Below are 9,955 nucleotides of genomic sequence, written 5' to 3'. Positions count from 1 at the left end.
TATATATATATATATATTTTCATGTAAATTCTAGCAGGGGTGCCCACCATTAATTCTTGCCCCTGGGCCACCTGTACTCTAGGACCAGCCCTGGCCTTGGATACTAAAATATCCATGGTGCAAATATGTAAAGGGCTTGGAAAGACCATCATACAAAGTGCATGATTCAGCAGAAAACATAAAGGGCCATAGTTAGGTAAAAGGGAAGAGCACAGAATTAAAAGATACAATCCCTGAGAACAAACCAGAGGAAGGAAGGGATACAGGGCAATTGGCAACATGAAGGAAGGCATTTGAAATGTCTATCTCGGTTAAACACAGCCCAGGATAGCGAGCTCAATGCAAACTGGGAAGGTCATCCATCCAGAATTGAGGAACAACAAAAAAATGATTTAGAGACAAAAAGTTGATGACAGGATACCAAACACCCAACTCTATAAGGACAATAAAAAATGGGAATAAAAGCCCTGAGTGAGGTGGGAGTCAGGTTCTATATCTCATGTCACCAAAAAATAGGACATCACATCTTGAAGATGATGCAGATACAGAGAATCAATAAAAAGAACATAGGAAAGAGGATGATGTGAAAGTTGAGGTTGAGTAAGAAAGAGGAGTGAGAAATGATGAGAAAGAATGAGCAAACTCCAGGGTTGCAGGAAAAGAAAGAACATGCGAGGATAAAGTGTATGATCAGGTCAGGATCAGTACCAAAGAAAAGTCATCACCGAAAGCTATGACAGCTACCTGTGCAGGAAAATGGACAATGAACAGAAGTGAGGGGATGAGGAACAAGAAAGGGGTAGCTAGGTATGACTCTCAAGGATGAATGGCAGACATAGGTACCTGTGGACCAGTAAGTTGGAAAATTAAGGAAACAATATAAGATAGCAGGCAAGCAGATTAAGCTGAGGATACCATAAAAGACCAGGTCTGTAAGTAAATGGATATAGAAGAAAGGAATGTGGACACCAGACTGAGGTGTTCTCAAAAACAAAGAAATCAGGTCAAAGGAGAGAAAGAAATGGAAACCAAGTAAAATAAGAACCTCAGTGAGAAGGTGAAGGGCAAGATAAACAAAAATTAACAGATACCTGAAAAAAAAAAGACAAAAAAGAAGAAAAAGGAGCACCATAAGCAAAAAAAGAGGGCACGAGAAGAGATTAGGGATCAAAAACTATTAAAGGGGCATGACCTGAAGCTATAGTAAAGGAGTCACAAAGACAATTAGGACTTAAAAAATGGGGAACAATATGGAGTAAATACATAATGAGGCACACAAAGTGGAACAACATTATAATATACAGGTTACAAAAAAGACAATACCACATACATGAAAAGGAGGAAAACCTGTTCTTCATCAGGTACTGAAGAGCTAAAAACAAAGGCCGGAGGTGAAAGAGCTGGCCAAAATTATCTATAGGCAAAGGCAGCTCCCACAAAAGGCAATAAAACAAAATGACTAGGGACCTGAATTGGAGAAGTAGGCAGCAGGGAACCAACTACCTGATGCATAAAAGCAGGAACATCATTAGTTAATTTGGTGGTACATCATGGTTCATCACTGCTCAATAAGGTAATGGAAATTAAGTTATCCATAAATTAAGTTGTGGTGAGAAAAGCAAGTCCTGTCACACACAGAAGTGTGCTCTACTAAGTGAGCTAAAGGGGTAACAAATGAATGTCAAATCCTTGAACAGATAAAGTGCTTCCATTGAGCCAGTTGGAGAAATTGCTTGAAAGGGAATTTCTGGCCCTCAGGACTTTTTTTTATTATTATTGTTATTTTTAATATTTTACTTGGCATATGTTGTTGGAAGAAGCCTAAAGTAGAAATATGATGGCTAGAGAAAACAAAATTGTAATCAGGTGGATGTAACAAAAGTGCAACAAGGAGAAAAACAATGTAGCACTAAAGAAAAAAAGGCAGTCAGTTAAGTTGACTAGAAACTAAAAAGGCACAGGCAAAACTTGTGTGAACATAGGCAGTGCTGAGCAAAGAATGAGCCCATGATCATGTATTAGTGCTCACAGGGATTACTGCACATGGAGGTCATGCAGCTTTCCTACTGGTGGAGGGCTACAGCATTATGACTATTACCTCATAAGCTCAAGCATTACATGTAAACACCTGTTGGGAGTTTGTTTAAAGTTTGTAACATGCACAATAAACTCCACAGCAGTTATGCACAAGGAAATAGCTCTTAGAGGTGCAGAAAGGTAAATAGCATTTCTGAAATCACTGACAAAATTTAAAAAGTAAAAGCAAATATTAAAATTGAATTTCTATAAATTTTAGATAGATCAAACAAGACATTAAAGCTTATGAAATATTTAATGACCAGATCTTTTATTAATTAACTAATAAATAGAAACACAAACTAGAACTTTAAGACATGCTTATGACAAAAAATATTATCATATATATCATCATTCATAAATAACAACCAAAATAAAGATCCTTCAACGTTCTGAGTCTTAATTTATACTTTTCAATATTTTATCAAGTCACTTTTCCACAAATTCAAGTTTTACTATGCTGGTTCATCAAACAAAATTGCTGTATTTTATTCTCTGCCAATTATGATGATTTTATTGTCATAATTAATTGAGTCATGGTTGTGTAAAAATAATAATGTATTTACTAAGGACTGTTACTGGTAGCAACTCAGTCACATAAACTTATATAATGTAGGAAAGTGAATAAAGCAGGGCCACATTTAGCAGGGAGGGGGGCAACTGGGCTATAGCTCAAGGCTCTGCACCACAGACAAAAATAAGCTATTATAAGAAAAAAATAAGAAATTTTTATTTATTTAGAATGAAGCAGGAAGTTTAACATTAACTGCCATTTGCATTGACACTAACAAAACAATAATATATAGATGCAGCAACAAAGATAGAGCTCCAACACAACAAAGTTGTATTAATTGATACCAGTATATCATTTCTTTTGTTATGCTGAATTTAAATTTATCTAAATTTTTTAATATATTTATAACTTGTACTTTTTACTTTTCAGCAATCTGAAATGGATAGAACAAGCCATGACCGTGATAAAGGAAGGAAATATAAACCAGGAAAAAACAGAAGAAGCAAAAAAGATCATAAAACTGCCCAAAATCACACAATGGTTACAAGTTGAAAGTGTTTCTGTGTCTGTGGAATCTCAATCTCATTCTGATCCTGGAGAGGAAAGTACCAGTACTGATATGAATCAGCAGCACACTAACACTGGTGCATCAGATGAACCCACTGAAGTCCAAGCTGAAGAAGCAAAAGAAGAAGCAGAAGTTGGAATTGGATTACAGGAGTTAGACAATGATCTTGGTTTATGACCAAATAAGTTAGATGAAGACATGTGCAGCTTTTGGTTAGAAAAAGGGAACTTAGAATGTCATCACTGTAATGGAGACTTCAGAGAGTCATCTGTGAAGTAGCTGGGCAGAACACGTTATTGCACAAAAGCATTATTTAGCTGTACACATGCATTATCTGGAGAAAAGATTGATCTTACATGGCTGCAACACTCAAAGACTACTGGTCAAGTTTATTGTTTTAAGTGCAAGCTAATGTCAAATACTGAGAGTCTGTTAACAACTGGCTTCAATGACTGGAAGCATGCCATGAATTGCATCGAATCACATGGCAGGTCAGATCAGCATAGAAAAGCAATGGCTGATTTGACAATTCAAAAGTCTGCAAGTACTTGAAATGGTGCATGTCTTGTGGAACAACATGAAACTGAATGTTTCTACTGGCGGCAAGTGCTGAAGTGTTGTGTGGATGTTTTAAAGTTTCTTTGTGAATGAGGACTGGCTCTTCGTGGTAAAGATCAACTTATTGGTTCTGTGCATAATGGTAACTACCTTGGCATTCTGGAGCTTTTAAGTATTTATGACAGCTTCTTGACAGCACATATCAATAAATATGCAAATAAAGGTAATGGACACATATCCTACTTATCACATTTCATTTGTGAAGAACTTATTCAACTGATGGCCGACAAAGTTTTGTCTGCAATCAGAAATGAAGTTCAGAATGCAAAGTACTTTTCCATTTCTGTAAATTCTACACCTGAAACATCTCATTCTGACCAACTGAGTTTTACCATCTGCTATGTCTTGCCAACAGGCCCAATTGAACAACGTTTGAAGTTCATACCCATGCTCACTAACACAGGCAAGAAAATAGTTGAGACTGTTCTGAAGTTTCTCCAAAAGAAGAGGATACCCATTGTAGATTGCCGTGGCCATTCATATGGCAATGCAAGTAACATGTCTGGCAAGTATCATGCTGCACAGAGCTACATAAAAGATGAGTGTCCTTATGCTCAGTATGTACCTTGCATGGGTCATTCTCTAAACTTCGTTGGCAAATGTGCAGTAGAAAGTTGCATTGCTGCTGTGGCATTGTTTAATCTAATATAGAAGGTTTAGCTTACCCTGTGGCATTTACTCATCACTGGAGATAATATCATGAAGCACTGCAAAATAACAAGAATAAAAATTTGATAGTTAACAAACACATGCCGGTCAGAATGGGGTGATGCTGTCAAGTCTCTTAGTGAAGGATACAATGAAAATCTCCCAATGTTAGAGGAGTTATCAGCAGATGACAACCAAACAACTGAAACCAGGGCTGAAGCAACTTGTCTTGTCCAACAGTTTAAGGAAGTTGAAACAGCTATTTTGCTGGAAGTATGACTAACAATTTTGGGCAGATTCTACAAAACAAATCTGCAGCTGCAAAAGCTGGTCTGTCACTCAACATAGCTGTACAGTTACTTGAGTCTCTTTTAAAATTTGTTGAAGACTTATAGCTGCAGTTTTATGAATTTGAAAGAGAGGTGTTTAAAAGTGTGGTCATAGTGACTATAACTATAAGGATGATAAGCAACATGTTTGTAAGCAGAAACAGCACCACGATAAGCCAGGCATGGTGGAGGATGCTCAACTGTCACCTAGAGATAAGTTTAGAGTGAGTGACTACCTTCCCATCATCAATAAACTTTGTGCTGCACTGAAGCAACATCTTGAACATATGAAGTTCTTTTAGGAAGGTCTGGATTTCTATCAGACATCTCAATTTACCAACAAATGAGCTGAGAGGAGCCGCAGCTAACCTTGTCAAATGCTATCCACATGACCTGGAGAAAAGCCTTGAGTCAGAAATTGTGTACATTGCAACTATCCTAAACTCAGTTCTTACAGCAAATCCTATGGAATCATCAAATACACAAGTTGAGGATAGTGCTGAACTCAAGATGTTCTTCATCATTCATGCTGGATTGAAACTTTTTCAAATGTCGAGATAAATATACATCTGTATCTCTGCATGTTTGTCACAAATTGTACTGTAGAGTGCTCCTTTTCCAAATTAAAGCTAATAAAGAACTACCTTCAAAGTACGATAGGACAGGACCGATTGTGCTTTTTAACACTTATGAGTATGGAACATGACACACTGAAAAATTGACTTTGGTGGTCTCATTAAAGAATTTTCAATGCAAAAAGTTTGCAAACACTGATTTTGAAATATGTCACACCACTTGTTTATCTATGCTTTGTATGATACAGATAAAGGATGATTTTTATTGATAGTTAAACTATGTGAAATGTGATTTTTATGTAAAAAATTAATAAAATTACATTTTGTTTTGAGTCAAACACTGACAGATTTTATAATTATTTCAAATTTTTACTGCTGGGATGTGAAGAGTATTTTGAAGATGCAACTCCAAAAATCACACAATACATTGTATAGGGCCCAGGGCCCCAGCTGTTCCACAATCCCATTTGGCCCAGGGCCCCACATATCCAAAATGCACCCTTGGAATAAAGAATAACACAATGAACACAAACTTCCATTCAAGAAGCACAAGAGAAACATACGAGATAAAAATTGCAGCTATACAAGCAGAAAGAGCATAAAAAGAAAATTTTCAGAGAACAAGAAAATGTTCTTTTAAAACAAATATCTGAATTATATTAAGTATGTTGATGCATTCAGCACCCAGTTATTAAAATACTAATTTCTGATTCCAAACAATTAACTAAAACTGAGGGTACTGTTAGAACAACAAGCAGGTCAACTTTCTACTGGTTCCTCCCCAAAAGAGCACAAAGGGAAAAGCCAGTAATCAACAAGGTGCACATATTCATAACTGAAGTTTCTGAGCAATAAATGCAATAATAGCCAAAATATGATGTATGAAAAAGTTTATTACAAGGTGAAAATGAACTCCTGTTTGGTTCAAGGCTCTATTTAGATAAAGGTGTTAATAATTGCTACTCCAAGCCATTGTTTCTTGTCTTATCTTGCACCTAATTATAATTTATATCACTGCTTATGTCATGCTCTGCAAAGCTATTGTAGTCAAGATTTGGTTGCTTAGTCATACCACATGTAGTAAGTTGTTTAGAACTTCAGAAGTTTTACAGCACACAAGGTAATACATAAACAGAACATGCACGAGGATTCACTTCATGTATGATTATAAACATATAGGTCAAGGTGATAATGTTAGTATGTCAGCCCATCAGAATTAATGCATGAATTTTGTTCTGAAATAGAGGAAGATTTGATGATCTACTCACATCTTAATGCATAAGTGAATATTCAAAACTCAGAGGAAAATATAAGCTTAGTTAATTGTGTGATCTGTGTCAGCTCCGCATGTCCTCAACAATCCTTAAACTTTGTAGACCCCAAGTCAAACCAGTTAATTACTTGTAAAACAATGAAAGCATGACAAGTAATAGATCAGAAAAATTTCAAACGGACACGCCCATGTCTAAATATAAATACCAAACATATAACTATTTAAATAATGGTGAAATTCATACAGATAGGTTGAAATCACCAACCTCAAATCTGGTCCAAAAAAAAACAACACAAGAAGACCAAAATAAATCCAACACCACTGGATTTATAAAAACTATTATTGGCTCATAATAAGTCTCCAATAAAACCAGTGTATATGCATGTTACATCCAGTGAAAGAGTACAGTTTGTCACAGATGAGACACCCAAGAATAGGAAAACTAAACCTGTGGTTTTCCTTCAACAAAGGAACCAACTATGACCAAGAGGGAAAAAAATATGTGCTTACCTGAAAGACTTAGAAATTTTAAGTCTCTCACAAACAGACTGAAAATAAAACTTTATTAAAGAGATGTGAAAATACAGTAGAGAACTGTAGGATCAATAAAAAAGTATTGCTGACAAATAAGGAAATAAAGTTTACAAAGATGTTGTGAGAAATGTGACCATTTGAGGTTAGAGAAGTAACATATGGATGTTAGATATGGCTGTTTGTGATTAAGACTAGATATTTTGATAACAAAGGGTACAGCTTGAGTCTTATTATGCAAAAATTTTCAGAAGAACATTTAGCTGATTATAATCTTACAAGTAGGGAACATAGGGCAGGAATAATTATTTTTGCCAGTGTATTTACAAAGTCAATAGTTAATAAAACATATACGAAATAAAATTTATCAATTTTGTCCAGATATCAAATTGAAATGTCAGAACTTAACATATGTACACAATAAATTCAGTTTTTTGAAACATTACTCTTTGATGTCAAAAGTTTCATGATGCAATAATATAACAATCGCCAATTCACAACAATTGAACCACACAACGTATGATTCATAAAGTTATGTAAACAAACCTGAGATAAAATATTGCTTCTAAAAAGAACTAAATTTAACACTCATGCTATATAACTATCAAAATCAAAATTCATGCATTAAACTTAAATTGAAACCGTTCTGTATATCTAACAGTTATTTCTTCTTTTTCACAGGTGAATATATTTTTCTATTTATCGTTACTTATTCAAAAACTGAAAGTCCACTTTAATAATGAACAACAACTTCAGCACTGCATAAATGATCTCATCTACGTATTTTGCCATATTAAGAGAATGTAAAAATTTTTAGTCTATAGATTACCCCAGTTTCCTTTGGTACTTCATCTTTTTCTTTTTTTATTTCAAAATCTAAGATAGTAAATGAAGATCCTTCTTCTGGGGAAGTGGCTTCTCTTGTCACTAGAGGGAAATTAAATATTTTTGTAACAAAACATCTGAATGTGACTTCTATGTATCACTACATTATTACAATTTTGCACTGTGAAATGACACATTTTTTTTACATTAATAGTTTCAACTTTCTCTGCTTGACCATCATACTTTTATACCTATAGTTAACTACAATAAAGAAGATTGAAAAATTAATAATCTTGGCATATATTAGCAAAAAGACATAAATTATTCATCATGACAGTAAGAAGCAGCATTTAACTCCAATTCAAAAATACAAGTGCACAAATTTATATTTAACAGATCTGAACACAATTCTGTTAAACAACTTGGAAACTACTTACATGGTTGGAGGCCAGTAATTCTTCCTCCTAAGTCTTGGCATATTCTTTCTCCAAATGTAGTTTTTTTATAGACAAGTTATTAATAATTTCATTATTGTCATAATATTACTTACATTTGTGCTATTGATAATGTGGTACAGGACTCTCTTCACTGAATAAAATAGGTACCACACCAAGTACACAGTTGCATCATGGGTACATGGGAGACTGGTATTTGAAGCTTTTTCATGGTAGTTTAGATGTAGAGTATGTGAAGGAAATTGTCTATAATACAAAAGTAAAGGAAATAGTAATGTTAATTGTCTGAAAAATTAATACAATTGCAATGATTACTGATACGTTTCTGGGTGAAGTTCGATTGCTGCCTGGACATATTTCAAGCCACAAGTCATGGCCATCTTGAGGTGTACACTGGCCATGAAGAACCTGACGTGTCAACATCCATTTCACATAAGCTGCGATTTCACAAGCTTGAACATTTGTAAACTGTCATAAGTTGCTGTAGAACATGTGTTACAAATGATATTTAAACTGTACTACACTTATGTAAACAAATTCAACTTACTTATACAAAGTAACTCAATATATATTAGTTAACACAGATCCAAATACTTCACAAACACAATGACTTATTCAAGACTCTATTCTGAAAAATAACAGGGCACAGTTATCTCATATTTATAAGGTAGCTTCAAATATACTGAGAAAAAATTTGATGGCACATACTTAGAACTTTCTAGGCCCTCTAGCTAACAAATTACGAGATAGAAATATAGCTCTCAACAATCTGATTCACATACTATAGAAACTGAAACACTATTTATATATTAGCAAATTGCTTAACAACAAATGTTATGCTGTCAACTGTATTATATTAAAATGCATAATTTTTCATCAGAACTGACAGGTTGGAGTTTTTTTAAAAAACTTGTGAGCCCTCACCATTCCTTATGCAAGCTTTGTTCATCAAACTTTCCCCTTAATATATATATATAAAAGTAAATAAAAAAGTATACACAGGATGTGATTTGTCAAATTTTCAGTGGAGTGGATAAAATATCCAAGGAATAAAACATATCAGCTGGCCATGACACATCTGTACAACACACTTTAAACAGTGAGATGATCAATAAGTTACTCATTTATGCTGAATCAACTAGTAAAAAATACACATTGTAATATATATATATAATATGTTAATACATATATTTTTTTATTGGGAGTGTTAACTTTTTTATTAGCAGGAATAAATTACCCCCCCCCCCCCCCAGGATGATAAATGAATGTGCAGTCCCGTGGATGAAAAAAGCAGTCAAGGAAATCCTCCCACCCCCTCATCAAATTGCACCCAAATTACAAGCATAACAAAAATACTTTGTCACATTGAAATTCTATTGTTGGTTCACTTTCAGTACATACAGCTTATTTTTTAATAATAGTTATATATATATATATATATATATATACTATTACTAAGTAGTATTATTTTACTTTCCTTCCCTACCTTAACAGGCCTAATTAATAGAAATACATACAAATAACTACTACAAATTATTGTCTT

The 9,955-nt window shown here is 34.3% G+C and overlaps 1 long non-coding RNA gene across 1 annotated transcript in view; it reads right to left on the bottom strand.

Moving 5' to 3' along the window:
• Positions 1-7,961: 7,961 nt before the first annotated feature.
• The window catches only part of LOC111088252, a 3,558-nt gene continuing 1,564 nt past the window's right edge, over positions 7,962-9,955 (bottom strand). The window contains exons 2-3 of the long non-coding RNA XR_002612835.1: positions 8,508-8,658; positions 7,962-8,059 (exon numbers count right to left, since the gene is read on the bottom strand). This is a non-coding gene — a long non-coding RNA (uncharacterized LOC111088252). The remainder of the gene's footprint in view (positions 8,060-8,507; positions 8,659-9,955) is intronic.

This window comes from Limulus polyphemus, unplaced genomic scaffold (assembly GCF_000517525.1).
Source record: "Limulus polyphemus unplaced genomic scaffold, Limulus_polyphemus-2.1.2 Scaffold3419, whole genome shotgun sequence".
Lineage (NCBI taxonomy): Eukaryota > Metazoa > Arthropoda > Merostomata > Xiphosura > Limulidae > Limulus > Limulus polyphemus.
This window is presented reverse-complemented; position numbering and strand designations above follow the sequence as displayed.